General features: G+C 40.1%; 1 long non-coding RNA gene across 1 annotated transcript in view; it reads left to right on the forward strand.

Annotated features, from left to right (window-relative positions):
* The first annotated feature begins 2,717 nt into the window (after window positions 1–2,717).
* The window catches only part of LOC137998120 (uncharacterized), a 13,080-nt gene continuing 797 nt past the window's right edge, over window positions 2,718–15,000 (forward strand). Inside the window, exons 1-7 of the long non-coding RNA XR_011122692.1 lie at window positions 2,718–2,761; window positions 3,034–3,081; window positions 4,066–4,113; window positions 4,368–4,416; window positions 5,129–5,176; window positions 5,428–5,480; window positions 6,330–6,378. This is a non-coding gene — a long non-coding RNA (uncharacterized lncRNA). The remainder of the gene's footprint in view (window positions 2,762–3,033; window positions 3,082–4,065; window positions 4,114–4,367; window positions 4,417–5,128; window positions 5,177–5,427; window positions 5,481–6,329; window positions 6,379–15,000) is intronic.

Genomic DNA, 15,000 nt, shown 5'->3' on the forward strand with positions numbered 1-15,000 from the left:
GTTTCTAAGACTCAAAGCTTAGCTCCTCAATTATTATGGTCTTGATACTCCAAAATAAGATGAGACACTTTGCGATACATATACAGAAAAAATCAGTGTTAACCCGCGTTGGCAGATAAGCGACAAGGCACTGATCTCTCGTAATTACGTCTGATCGCCGACTCGATGGTTATTTTTTCATAAATTGTTCTGAATTCTGGTGACGCCATATTTAAAGTTAGCACAGCTTTAGTAAGATCGTTTGATATTTTATGTACAAAAAACTAGAACCCCTAGGGAGGCCAAGTCGTTAATCTAGGTCCTTGATGGACAATGTGTCCCGCTAGCTGCGGGCTCTACAAAGTCAGGCAAGCGCCCAACAAATACATGACTGATGGAAAGGTGTAATGGGCCCGAAGGAGATTAACAACCTACAATCATAGACAAAACTGTTGGGAAGGTTAGCACTTTTGACGTGTTCATTGCTTCTCTCCCTTCTGGTTTTTGTGGGAAATTGTTGAGTTACCTTCCAACATTGAATAGGGGGGAGGGGGGCTATATAAGAGAAAGTGAAACTATTTTTTTTTTGAGCTTTAACAGAAGCGGCTTGAAATACAGCTCTGGTGTGGTTCATTTACACAACCTCTCCAACTGCTTTTGTCTAAGATTGTCTGAAAATTCTGGGTGTGGTCTTAAATTGGAAATACGACTTTTTTCTTAGCATTTACAGCTCCTTTGAAAAACAAGCACAATTAGTGCTTGCTTTAACATTCAACTGCTTTTTGCCATGTTATCATGAATTTAGGCGTTTATCTGGTTAAAAATAAGGCAAGTTTTTAACTTTCATACATGTGTTAGGATGTCTTGTTGCAAGTGTCTCAATGGTATTAAATTGTAGAGTAAATAACATGATGAAAATTCCTTCGTAAATTAACAAAAAGTGGAGGAGTCTAAATGATAGTTAATTAAAGCCAAAAAGCTGGTCTTGAAAGGTCAAACGAGTTCACGGACTAAACACTTACAATGGCGGACGTCAGTCGAGAGCAGCGCCTTTTAAAAACGTCATGTGCGTTCCAAGCAGAGTCACATTAAATAAGTAAATTAACAGTGATCACTTTTTTGCACCAGCAGCGTGAGTAGGATGGCCGGCCTGTCAATCATTGAGCTATTTTGGGAGCAGTAAACATGTATGTGAACATTACTCCATGACATTACTCCATAAGAAAATGCGAAATATATGCCCAATGAATGTGATATTTTGCAACAATAACGTTGTTATATGTAAAACATACTGGAATACGTACACTGTGTTTCTGATTATGGACAAATTAGTTATTGTGTCTACTTATTTTCACGTTACTTCATTGAAACTATGTATACATAAAGGTTAATTAGATACGTTGGTTCAATTTAAGCTCTCTTTATGGAGTAATGTTGTATAATAACTAAAATAAAGCTGAAATGGCCATGAAAAGTCCTACTACTATTTCCTTTGAAGCCCTTTACACTCCACTTTCAATATTTTATCTGTAGCTGTGATGTAAAGGCATTATTTTAGGCTTCGAAAATGGAGAAATGTTTAAAATTCACCTCTTCGGCTTTCCTCAGAGGCTTATGACCGGGCAGTCAACTACGGCCGCTCGCAAGGTGGTTTCACCCTCAACTCTGATTGGTCCGTTTGAATATGACCGCGCGCTGGCAACACGACCCCCCACCGGAGGGAAATGTACATCTTGTCGCGAATCAAGTGTCCCTCCGGTGGAGGGTCGTGTTGCCAGCGCGCGGTCAAATGCAAATGGACCAATCAGAGTTGAGGATGAAACCACCTTGTGAGCGACCGTTGTTGACTGCCCGGTCACAAGCCTCTGAGGAAAGCCGAAGAGGTGAATTTTAAGGCAAAGTTTTCGTTCGTCACGAGTCTTTCGGCCGCCGAAACATACGTATTTGGAGTAAAATTTATTGGGCTTTATGGAACTGTTGTTTTTATTGCGATTCGGGACTTTTCCTGTTGAGGAGAAAACGATTTGTGGAGTGAGGTCTGGCCAGGGATCGATGGAGTGGTCGGCCTTCCTATTCTTTTAGTAACGGTTTCCGGATAACTTCAGTAAACGGCGTCAGAATGGCTCTAAACTCGGCACAAGAGACAAGTTCGTCACACATTTGAGGTAGGAAAACTTTATTTCAAATGAGATAGTTATTTACACAATTTTTTTACGATCGGTGATTTTCTCATACATGCTCTATATACACAAGCTGTCGCATACACCACGTATTATTTTCAGCTTGGGGAGCCTGTGGTCATCACAACTTGTACTTTATCGTGTTGTTCCCTCGCGGCCCATTACACCTTTCCATCAGGCGTGTATGTCGGTATTGCTTTTACGTATATTTTGTAACTGTCACGGTCATTCAGTTGTAACTGACACTCACACGCAAACAATCCACCTATAATTGCCAACGAGTCAGGCCTTCTGAAGACAGAAGGCCTGGCGAGGCGGCAGATTATATAGGCGGACGAAATCTCAGAAGCGCTTCAAATTTGAGTGTAATGTAGACCAAAAGCTGTGATGTAGACCAAAGCCATGAAATGTTGACCGTAGCGATAGCCAATGAGAGTGCCGCACGAGTAAGCCGAGTGATGTTTGCAGCCACCAGGCGCCAGGTCACACAGGATGTGACGTTTACTTTTTTTTGCGCGGAGGAATGGATCCAAGTTACATCGTCCTATGTGCTCGTCTGCGGTGGCCATCTTGGAAATTAAGTACGGCTGTTTTTAATAGAGGTAAGCACTTGTTTTTATATTTTGATATACAAAATACTCATTTTCAATATAAATTGATGGAACACTTTACTTTGTGGGGAGTGTGTGGATTGTTGATTGTTGAAGGTGGGGATATTTGATCTGATTTGACCAAATTTTTGGGCCCCATGGTAGGGATTTTGACCAAAAATTCTTGTGAAAAGTCAAATGCACCACATATGCCCGGGGTCCCCCCCCCCCCCCCCCCCTCGGGCTTAACATTGATGGATGCACTATAACTTGTTTATTTGTAGCCTGATTCCTTGTTCCTGCTCAACAAGTTCCAAAGAGGACGTTGCCAGGTAATGAGACAATCCTAATTGATTATTTGTTTAATTGTTGTTTGATTGAACTATACTGGTTTCTGTTCTTTAATTAGTTGTACATTGTGATCACATAATATGTCTGATCAGCCTGCTTTAAATTTAAGTCTCTAGTGTTTCTCATTGTTTAATAGCAAGAAGAAGTAATACATGCCTAATAAATTTCCTACTCACCTGGCATTTCTTTTCTTTGGATTAAAGTTAGCAATTATGTCGACACACATTCCTTTTATGCATATCTATTTATTTTCTGAAGTGATCACGATCATTGAGAAGCTTGGTTGGTTGTCACTTAAGCACGAACGCACGCACGCAAACAATAAATCATTGTTGATAACCATTAATTCATCTGCAGCGAGATTCATTAGTTCTGCTTAAGAGTTTGTAACGACTCGAGGAACACATCAAGGTAATAAGTAACATTAGCTCGAAGGGTGTAATAAATTATTTGTTTCTTGTGTGATCGAACCATAAACCGCCCACCATTCTTTCCTTACACATCGAGAGAGTAAGTAAATGATACGTATCTTGAATTGTTCCTGAACAGAGAAGGTTTTAGTTTTTGAATCCGCTTAGATTCAAAATTGAGGGTGTCACAAAGTAAAATGACGATTAAGAACGCATTCAATCAGTTTTAGCCACAACAAACCCGTAATGTCTACTCGCTTTAAAGTGTTAGTTAAAGCTAAGCAAGACCACAGCCTCGTATAATGTATGCGTTCTCATTACAGCTTTGAACCTCGCCGAACAAAACCATGTATTTTTTTAGTTGCTCGGAGCAATCATGAACAGTGATCTCACCTAGACCATTCTCTTGACAACTTTTCTGTCAGCTTTCCGTTCCAGCTCCACTCTTGTAATGCATACTGGGCATAAATGATTTGTGTTATGAAAGTTAAACGTTTTCGTACAAGATTCGATGATTATGCATGGATAACCACATTAAATCATCAAATTTTGCAGAGTCATTTCTTGTGGTCGAGGACCTCTCGTTGATTAGCATTCGTTTTGGTAAGTTGCTCACTGTTACTCGTTTCTTAATAACACGAACAAGTAATTTATCCGTGATAAACCAGTTCTGATGAATTTTGCGTTACTTTTTGTTGTTTTTTCTTTACTCAGTTTGGATCAAGTTAGTGACTATATCAGAATTCCTGATATGTTGATTTTCTAAAGTGATCATGATCACCGTCATTCATGATCAGTTTCGAATGACGCACCCAAATGATCCACCAGTATAATTTATCCCTTAATTTTTTGTTCAGCCGGATTCATTATTCCTGCTCAAAAGGTTTTAAAGAGGAACATTGCAAGGTATTTGGTAATATTAGCTTGCTGGGTGTAATCAGATATTAGTCTGTCGTTGCAAGGTAATAAGTAACAATTAGCTTGAGGGGTCACGGTGATAAATTATTTGTTTCTTGCGTGATCGAACAGTATACTGCCCTCCATTCTTTCCTTAAACTTCAAGAAAAAAAATAAAGAAAGTAAGAAAATGATGTATCTTGAATTGTTCCTGAAGAGAGAAGGGTTTAGTTTTTTAGTTTTTGAATCCACTTAGATTCAACACTGAGGCTGTCTCAAAGCAAATGACAATTAAGAATGCATTCAATCAGTTTTAGCCATAACAAACCCTTAATATCTACTCGCTTTAAAATCTTAGTTGAAGCTAAGCAAGACCAGAGCCTGGTATAATATATGCGTTCTCATTACAACATTGAACTTCGCCGAATGAAGCCATTACTTGAGTTGTTCGGAACAATGGAACAGTCATCTCACCTCGATCCATGTTGACAACTTGAAGTGCCTCACTGCATGATCAGTTCCACAGTTTGCTCGAGTATGAAATCGCTTCTTCTCCTTGCTGCTCCATTTGTTAGTTCTCTTGGGAACTTATCAGCTTTGCACTCCAGTTCTACCCTTTTTTGCACACTAGGAATTAGTGATTTTTGTTATGAAAGTTAAAAGTTTTTCAAGAAGATTCGATAATGCATGGATAACCACATTAAGTCATCAAATTTTGCAGAGTCAATTCTTGTCGTCCACGACCTCGCATTGATTAGCATCCGTGTTGGTAAGTTGCTCACTCTTACTCGTTTCTTAATAACACAAACAAGTAATGTAGTGTGCTAAACAAGTTCTGATGACCTTTGCCTTACTTTTTGTTGTCTTCTCTTTACTCAGTTTGGATCAAGTTAGTGACTATGTCAGAATTCCTTATAAGTTTATTTTCTGAAGTGATCACCGACGGCACTCATGATCAGTTGCGAATGACGCATCCAAATTTTGCACCACCATTATTTATCCCTTATTTCTTTTTTTCAGCCAGGTTCATTATTCCTGCTCAAAAGGTTTTAAAGAGGAACCGTGATTGTAAGGTATTTAGTAATACATGTAATTATTAGCTTGCTGGGTGTAATACGGAACATTAGCTTAAGGGGTGTAATAAATTATCTTTCTTGTGTGATTGAAATGTATACTGCCCTCCATTCTTTCCTTAAACATCGAGAAAGTAAGTAAATGATGTATCTTGAATTGTTCCTGAAGGGAGAAGGTTTTAGTTTTTGCATCCGCTTAGGTTCAAAATTGAGGGTGTCACAAAGAAAATGACGATTAAGAATATATTCAATCAGTTTTAGCCCATAACAAACCCTTTAATAATGTCTACTCGCCTTAAAGTCTTACTTAAAGCTAAGCCGCGTTGAAGATCAGAGCCTGGTATAATGTATGCGTTCACATTACAACATTGAACTTCGCCGAACGAAACCATTACTTGAGTTGTTCGGAGCAATGGAACAATTATCTCACCTCGATCCGACCTTGCTGCTCCATTTGTTAGCTCTCTTGAAAACTTTTCAGCTTTCCGCTCCACTTCTACCCTTTTCTCTCACACTAGAAATAAGTGATTTCATACCAGATTCCATAATGCATGGTTAACCTCCTTAAATCATCAAATTTTGCACAGTCATTTCTTGTTGTCGAGGACCTCGCATTGATTAGCATCCGTGTTGGTAAGTTGCTCACTCTTACTCATTTCTCAATAACATGGACGAGTAATTAAAGTGTGATAAACCAGTTCTGATGACGTTTGCGTTAGTTTTCGTTGTTTTCTCTTTACTCAGTTTGGATCAAGTTAGTGACTACACTGTATGTCAGAATTCCTTATAAGTCTATTTTCTGAAGTGATCACCGTCAGTCATGATCAGTTGCTTGTTTCTTTTTTTCAGCCAGGTTCATTATTCCTGCTCAAAAGGTTTTAAAGAGGAGCATTGCAAGGTATTTAGTACTAATTATTAGCTTGCTGGGTGTAATAAGTTTTAACCCTAACTAAGTTATAACCCTAACTAAATGATGTATCTTGAATTGTTCCTGAAGAGAGAAGGGTTTAGTTTTTGAATCCACTTAGGTTCAAAGTTGAGGGAGTCACTAAGGAAAGGACGATTAATGCAGTCAATCAGTTTTAGCCATAACAAACCCTTAATGTTTACTCGCTTTAAAGCCCGGTCGGGGTTACTCTCATATATGGGCTATAGAGACGGTAAATATTTTGAGCAAGAGCCGGTACAACATAGATTTCATTTTAGTGGTGTACTATATTTCGGCCGGCGAAACCAGCCTTCTTCGGGTAGAATGAGAGTTAAGATTGGATTGCTTCTATGTACCTATATATAGTAAGTGGATGTTGACGTAATACTTGAAAATGTGATAAAATATGGTAGTTGCAACAAGTTTGAATTCAAATACTAAGAGTAACGGAAAAATAACGTAAGTAACTGTAAATGATAAACTGAAAATCTTATACGTTTCTTGGCGGATATTAAGACTGTTGGGATCAATTGTCCTGCCTTTTGAACTTAAAAAAAGCTTCCCTGGCCTTATCAGGAGTACCCAACCAACAATTTTTCAGAATGTATGCGTTATCGACTTAGACAAGCTGTGGGCATCTGTTAACACATTTTCGGTTAATTTTTAAGTATTCTGGGAAAAATTATCCGCTCTTCAGGGCCAGCTACAACAAGTTGCAAAATTGTTGAGACACTTTCATTAAAAAACACCTTTTCTAACTTCCAATACTCGGCGTATCTAGAATTTAAACCTTTCCCACTTCCTCTCCCCTCTCCCCCTTTCAATGTTGACTGCTTAAGTTCCCAACATTTTTTTGTCTCGCTAGCAACACTGATAAGGGGGGAAAGGGGGCTGCAGTGTGAGAGATAATAGGGAAATTAATAACGCCCCAAGAAGGTGAAGTGTCTCCACTATTTTTGACGTTGACTGCTTAAGTTCCCAACATTTTTTTGTCTCGCTAGCAACACTGATAAGGGGGGAAAGGGGGCTGCAGTGTGAGAGATAATAGGGAAATTAATAACGCCCCAAGAAGGTGAAGTGTCTCCACTATTTTTGACGTTGACTGCTTAAGTTCCCAACATTTTTTTGTCTCGCTAGCAACACTGATAAGGGGGGAAGGGGGGCTGCAGTGTGAGAGATAATAGGGAAATTAATAACGCCCCAAGAAGGTGAAGTGTCTCCACTATTTTTGCAACTTGTTGTAGCAATAGATTATTTTCCAAGGTCGCCAGCCAGCATCTATTAGTTTGAGGCCTTTTGCCAGTCAGGAAGAGATATTGCACTTTGGGCGCCACCTAACGGCACCTATCATGTTAAGACCCTTCCCAGCCAGCATAAGTTATTGGAAATTTTGGTTTTGTCAGTAAATAATAATCTTATGCCTCCCCCCTCCCCCCCTCCCATTACAACGATTGTTTTCCTTTCGTTATTGACCATAACTGGAACACCTCTGGACAAAAACTACGCCAGTTATTAATGACTAATTAATGGTAATTAATATACGGTTTAAATTTTCAATGTTCCTTGTCTCTAGATGAAAGATTCTTGAAATTTCTTGAAATTTTAGCACAACGCGTTTCCAACCAAAATACGCAGTACCTCGTCATTCGCAAATGAGAAAACGTACAATGCATATAGGGGCCCCTCTGGAATAAGCACCTTTCTGAAAAAAGACAAAAGCAGCAGGAAAGTTTAACAAGAGTCGAACTTTTGCATCTATATACGGTAGTTAAAGAGTCAGCCAAGCAGTCTTTTGCGTGGACGGCTTTATAAGAAAATCCAATAGACAGTCAGGCACACTGTCTTTTCGATGGACGAAGTTCGAAAGTAATTGAAATTCCAGTAAGGCATAGGCATTCCTGATGGACTACGCAATTAAATAATTTAAGGCCAATATTGCACAGCTAGTCATTTTTAGACGTTGTGAACCAATTGAAATGCAATTATGACACAGTCATTTCGATGGACGGCACGCGCACTTGAAAATACCAACATGACAGACCTATTTCGATGGACGACGCAGTGATCCATTAAAAATGGCAACATGGCACAGTCATTTTCATGGACGACACAGTAGAAGGACAAAACGAGACTCACGGAGAAAAACCTGTAGATCATACGAAAACGTTACAAAGATCTTCGTTTGATTTACGTCGAACGAAATTGTATTATTATTGTGCTGTCATCACAGTATGAGTAACAGACACCAAGCAAGCTTCTAAGAGGTCACATGCAGTAGTCTGAAACCATGGCAACGAGGACATAATAATAAGACTGTTTTTTTTTTGTCCTTACTGAGAAGAGTACAATGTTCCTCGGTAATTCACTTTATGACTATGAGAGCTACAGTTGTTATCCGGTTTTGAACGGTGTTGTTTCAAAAGGCACCGAAAATTCCATTTTGTCAGTTTTCTTTGCCAGGTGACCACATATCCACAGAACTCAAAGCGATCTTGCAAACTGTGTTTTTCAATTACTATTTTCAATAACACCTTGCGCAACAAAACGGTTGAGATAGGCGAGACAGAGAAACTGAAAGGGTGAACTTCGCAAAGCGACATTTCTTTGATACTGTAATCGTTTAGCCGAGAAGAAAAAACTTTAATCTTAAATTAAAGACTGTGTGCATTTTGACAAGGCTGCAGATGTTGTGGATGCTGAGATACAGTGTACCCTACTTTGGAGTAGGGTACAAGAGAGTTGAGTAAAATTATAGGAAACTGAAAATTCACTAAGACTACGAGTTTTAGATTTGCATCTTTAGCCCATTCAAAAATGTCATTCCCATGTGTGTTCATCGTTTTGGTCACATGCATGGCGAGAATTTTCTTCCCTGGTCGGGGCACGTAATTTCACCTCTGACCACAGAAATAAGCTGAAAGAAAGAAAAGAAATATGTTTGCGCTGAAAATTGTTTTGGGTGCATGAATTTGTCATATTCTGACAGCTCACTCACCAAGGGGCCACAGTTAACGACATAATGATTTGCAGGAAATTAAATTCTTCCAGAGAAAATTAAACTTTGCCTTGCGCCATCTATAAAGGGTTCAGGTTTTCAAGCGTGAAAGGAGAAGGGAAATAATTATTGCGATCCATTTAAAAGGAAAGTCGCTCTTGACTCCATGCAATTCATTTTTTTGTTCCAAGGCCTGTCTGCAGGAGTTTTTCCCCATAAAACCTTCTTTCGTCAGCCCCATCCCCCCTTCCATCCCATCACGTTACGCCAGCTAGAAAATTGCATCTGCACAAACACAAGTACTTTGTTGCACACCGCTGAGGGAATGCCTGTGGCGCAAGACAGTCTTGTTGGATGTGTTCCAATGTCCTTTCACTAAGATCTTGGGAAAATATGGATTACCATATTAAAACTCTTACGCCTTGCTGTTTTCATATTGTGCTATTTTATAAAAAAGCAGGAAAGAACACATCTTGGTCTAGGTTGAGGTGAATTTGAATTTTCAACGGATCATTTACTTCTTTCTCTCAGGAAACTCGATTCCAGGCACTTCTCGATGCCAGTGTATGTTTGCCGAGTTCATAGCGCTCATTTTAATCAAAGCATGTGAAGGGTCACTCAAACAAAATTGGCAAATTGGCATCCCCCTCAAAATTTACGAAAGCGGCTACCTCTAAAAGCGTACGCCAATTAAAGGCGTGAAAATAAACAGACCTGCAGTCCTAACTACACACGCGGATCTTCAGTTGAAAAACGTCGAACAGTTTGAAGCAAGTTTGAAGTGGTAAATATTTTAGCCAAACTGAAAACATTTACAGTAAGGTTTACCGGCTAAATATTGCTCCTATTCACAACAGCTTTGATTAAACAGGGAATAATCGTATTTGCAGCTGACGAGACAAGTAGAAATAGTTGCGTTGTACTTTGAACCATTCACATCCCCAACGTACAGGAAAATACCATGTTTGTAGAAATAAGAAATTCTAAAAATACCCGTTCACTGCCAAGTTCCAGTACTTAACAGGACTGCAACTCTGGTCCATAGTTCCGTAGTTGGTGAATTGGGAAAAGGAGAAAGAGTGAGATGGACTGCCAGGGCTGTCCATAGTCTAGTCATATTATTGATGAATAAGAATTGATTTTACCCTGTCAGGCAGGGGCGTAGCGAAAGATTTTGAAGGTGTACGCACACGATGAATGTTTCGAGAGCCAAAGGCGCTCCAAACTAGGGGGGGTCTGGAGCATGCTCCATCAGAGAAGTTTGAAATTTAGGGTTTCGAAAAATGCCCCATGGCATCCCCAAATATTTCCTAAGGACATTTCAATAAAGAAATGCGAAGAAAAATGCAGTAGTTAGCTGTTTATTTTACCCATCTGTAGAGTTTTCAGCAAGCTACAACACAAACAGAGGTTTACAGTACAAGCAAAGGGCAAGACGTCTCAAACTCTGTTAGGCGTCAGCATCATCATCATCATAACATTTCTAACTGGGAACAGTGGATTGATGATAAGACTGAAACTGTGTGGGGGGCTCGAAGGGCAGAATTTTTTTTGCTTTCGTCCACTATTATCTTTCTTGACGTTAAGGCCTGGCCAAACGGGTCCAACATGCTGCTGCAACATGATCCAACATTGTTGAATCCAACATGTTACACTTGTTTCGCCACCATGTTGCATGACGTTGGATGTTGTTGAACGAAGTTTGATTTCCATCAAGAATCGTCTTCAACGTCATCCAACATTTCTTTTGTTCTAAGGTGTGAACAAACAGTGTTGCATTCGTTTGAACATCGCGTTCAACAGTGTTGCACGCGTCCGTGCCCACTAAGGTGACGCTGCGGCTATCGGTATCCATTGTGATGGTTTATTCTTTGCATCTGTTCGCGCGTTGCCACGTCTGTTTAAGCTACAGAATGGCGAAGGAGCAAAGTCTTGAATGACTGAGCGACAAAAGCTTGAGCAACGTCTCTTCGAACAGAAAGCGCGTCTTGTATTCAAAGCTCTCAGGGGCATGGCGCCAATGTATCTGCAGGATCTTTTGCAAGTGACGACCCTGTTACGCTACTCCCCTGGGTCTTCTCAAGGTTCCTCGCACCTGGTGCAAGACCTTTGGAGACCACGCATTTGCTTTTGCAGTTCCCAGAACTTCAAAACGCTAACATAGCCAGAGTTTGCTTTCTAAGGATTCTGGGTATATTTTTGGTTCCACACCCTTGAGTTCAAAATACTGGATCCAACATGTTGCATTCGTTTGGCCACCCCGGTCGACACTTTTCAACAGCGTCTAACAATGTTGGACCTTTGGCCAGGCGTGTAAGGGTTAATGAAAAGATACTGGAAATACTCACACAGAGAGACAACAATATAATTCGAAATTTAAAAGACTTGGCCCGATTTTATAGTGAATTTAAAAGATAAATGCTTCCAGGGAATAAGGTTTCCAGGATGTGAGCTGTATACGCATGGACGTCTGCGTATATGGACACTTCGCCCCTGCCTGTTACCCTTCCGTATCTACATCTATACTTGTGAAAGGTTTCCCATCACGCCAAGAAAATTGAAATAGAGGTTGTTCTCAATTTGGAAGTTTCTAATAATTCACACTGGGGTTTGGGTAGTTTTAAGAAAATGTCAGACCAGAATGGCAGAACTTTGGTCAACTCCATCCCCTAGCTCTCTCTTCTTGTCTAAAGTGATTGCGATCGACTGACAAGAATGATATAGGGAATTCAATTTACAAAACTTAAACAGTTCCATGTAAAATTTTGCCCATCTTTCTCGTTTTCTGTGGCGTTGCTGTTGTCCAAAACGACGCCAGACTAAACTCCCTTTGGTAAGCACCGAATTGAACTGCAAAGAATGAAAGTAAAATCAAATTCTGCGTACATTTCATAAGGACATTTCGACAACCTGATCAAAATAAATTATACAGAACATTTTGCTTAACTTAAGGTGGTCCTTGAAGTTCCCGGATAAAAACTGTGCATTGCTCAAAAGAACTACTTGCTATAGGCCTGGAACAGCTCGCACCCATCTCGACAACGATTTTGAACAAGGGCACAAATGATTGCAGCGTGCACGATTTGATAGGTGTATAACGTTAAGAATCTCGGAGTTGAGAACAGACAGTTTAACTCCCACACAGCCATTAGTGACGTCAGGAAACATTGCTTACTCAGTAAACTGGATGAAAACTGAGTCATTAAGTAAATTAGCATAATGGCGGCCGGCCACATTTTTCTGAGCTGCTATATCTTAGCTCTATTTCTCAGCCATTTGAACGTTTTCTTTGTGAGAACCACTCTCTCGCGTCGTCCAAGTATTCAATTGCCTTTTGACGGGATCGTTGTTGCAAGCATTTCTGCGTTTTCGTACCGTAAAGCTCCGTTTGGAATTCCTGTTCGATCTGGCCCAGAACACGGCTGCGGCAGCCGCCACCTGAATGTCAGAATTCCACAGAGTGCGAAGAGCCCTAGTGACTTTCAAGTGAGCCATTTGGCTTTATGCGGAGATGTTTATAGCAATCCGGGGCCTGCTCATAAAACTATGCCCTTCCCAGGAGTGCGGGAAAGCAGTGTGAAACAACCAGGACGCCATTTTGTGTTCGGAATGCTCTTGTTAGTCACATGATAATGTATCCAAATGTCAAGAGGTATTTTTCATTGTTACCTAAGCAATCCTGAAATCAACTGGATCTGCTCACTGTGTTCATTAACGCGACTGGGAGCTGACGATTTTATGGACGCCCCTGGACCCTGCATTTCGGACACCTCACCAAGAATGGTAAATGCAGGGGTTTCCTTTGCATTTGGAAGTACCGAATGCAGTGGTTCAGCTGGCGGATGTGCACCGCGCGAACGGTGAGTGCTGGAGGCACAAACTCCTAGTGGTGTCCTGGGGCATGCCCCTCCGCCCCTCCTGTGAAATTGTGACCCTATTTGGGAAAAGCAGGCTTAACGAAAATAGTGTTGGAGCGTTTTTCATTGTAATGCATTTTCAAGGCATTGAAAATGCGTTGAAGAGTTTCAACGGAACCGAAATGCGTTGCAAATCCATTTCAAAATCATTTCAAAACATTGTCAATGCGTTGTCAAACACTGACAAAACGTTTATTGAAACTGCCACGGTCGTTTGGAATCATACATAGCACCACTGCTATTAATTACTATGAAATCTTTACAACGAATTGTTAACCCGTTAGCATGAACTCTAGCACGTACGCACGCAACTCTAGCATGTACATATCGGTTTGAATTTGAGCAGAAACATCAATGACATGGAGTTTTCCTGTAATTTTGCAGAGAACGCGGCTAAGTGTAAAACTCAACTATCCTATGGCTGCTGTTACAAAAAATACCTTTTTGGCTTCAGTTCTTCCGGTGTTGAACGAAATTACGGCGGTAAAAAGACTGTCTGCTACACGCGAATCTCGTTATATAACATATGCACGAGATTGCTCGCACCCCCAACATGTTTAACTCCTCTTAATGTTTACCTTACAACGAGTGCCATCTGACTTCACCCAATGACCAAATTGCTTTGTGTGTTCACAAGTCTTTTTTACGCTTAAGGCAGTTTGCATTCTCAGTTATAAACTCTATTTTGACTGACCGCTCTACTCCAGTAAGTAAATAGTTCACCCTGTGAACAAAATAGATTTGACCTACAATAAAGAACACTTTATGTGTAACCAATACAAATAATCGGGCCCGATAAATTGATCCTGAGAATTTCAGTTGGCAACTGCAACAAAATACCGCAACATCGCAAACATGATTTGAATTTCACACGGATAACAAAGGAATGTCAACCTTGCGCACGAGCGATCACGAATTTGAACTGCTGATACAGAATAATTTTTGTTCTGCGGGCCTCCTAAAATTGCTTTTACTCCAGTGCAGATTAAACCCTTTTGTGGTTAAGTTATCTAAACGATCAGTTCGCCAACCATTGCAATAAAACACGATAAAGATAAAAGGCGAAAAACGAGCCATAACATGAGCTAACATGTGGCGCGACCTTGTCTGCCTCAGTGTCTGCTTCGTAATGTTTGTATAAAATCACCAGGGAAAATAAATAAATTTTAAGAGTAAGCTTGAAAAAGTCTTTGAAATGCATCAAGCTGTTCACGATTAAATGTAACCGACGGTATAGCAATTTTCATCGTTCTTAACTCATCGTCCCAAGTCACGCACACCACGCACTTGACAAAGATAATTATTTATCAACGTAGCCTTGCCTCGCTCTTTGTAAAAGATTGCATTTCAGGAAATTTCACTCCTATTTTAGTATTTTAAGTATTTCTGATGACGCCTTCACTTGCAACACAAGGGAATGGTTATGAATGGTTATGACAGAAAAAATTATTGAACTAATTAGTGGCATGCTCGGAGAAGCCCCAAACAAATCACGCCAACATTTTCTTTTTCTACATTTATATTTCTGGTGGGTATATTGGCTGTTGCTTCGCAAAAGTTTTAATGTAAGTTGCAGCGAATTGCTCTTTATTAATCAAACAAAATCAAATTCTCTCAGATGCAGAATTTTGATGTTCAATTGAATTTGTTGCTTGTAAACAAAGCGCTATTGGTTGTGTT

Source organism: Montipora foliosa, chromosome 3 (assembly GCF_036669935.1).
Source record: "Montipora foliosa isolate CH-2021 chromosome 3, ASM3666993v2, whole genome shotgun sequence".
NCBI classification, from domain to species: Eukaryota; Metazoa; Cnidaria; class Anthozoa; order Scleractinia; family Acroporidae; genus Montipora; species Montipora foliosa.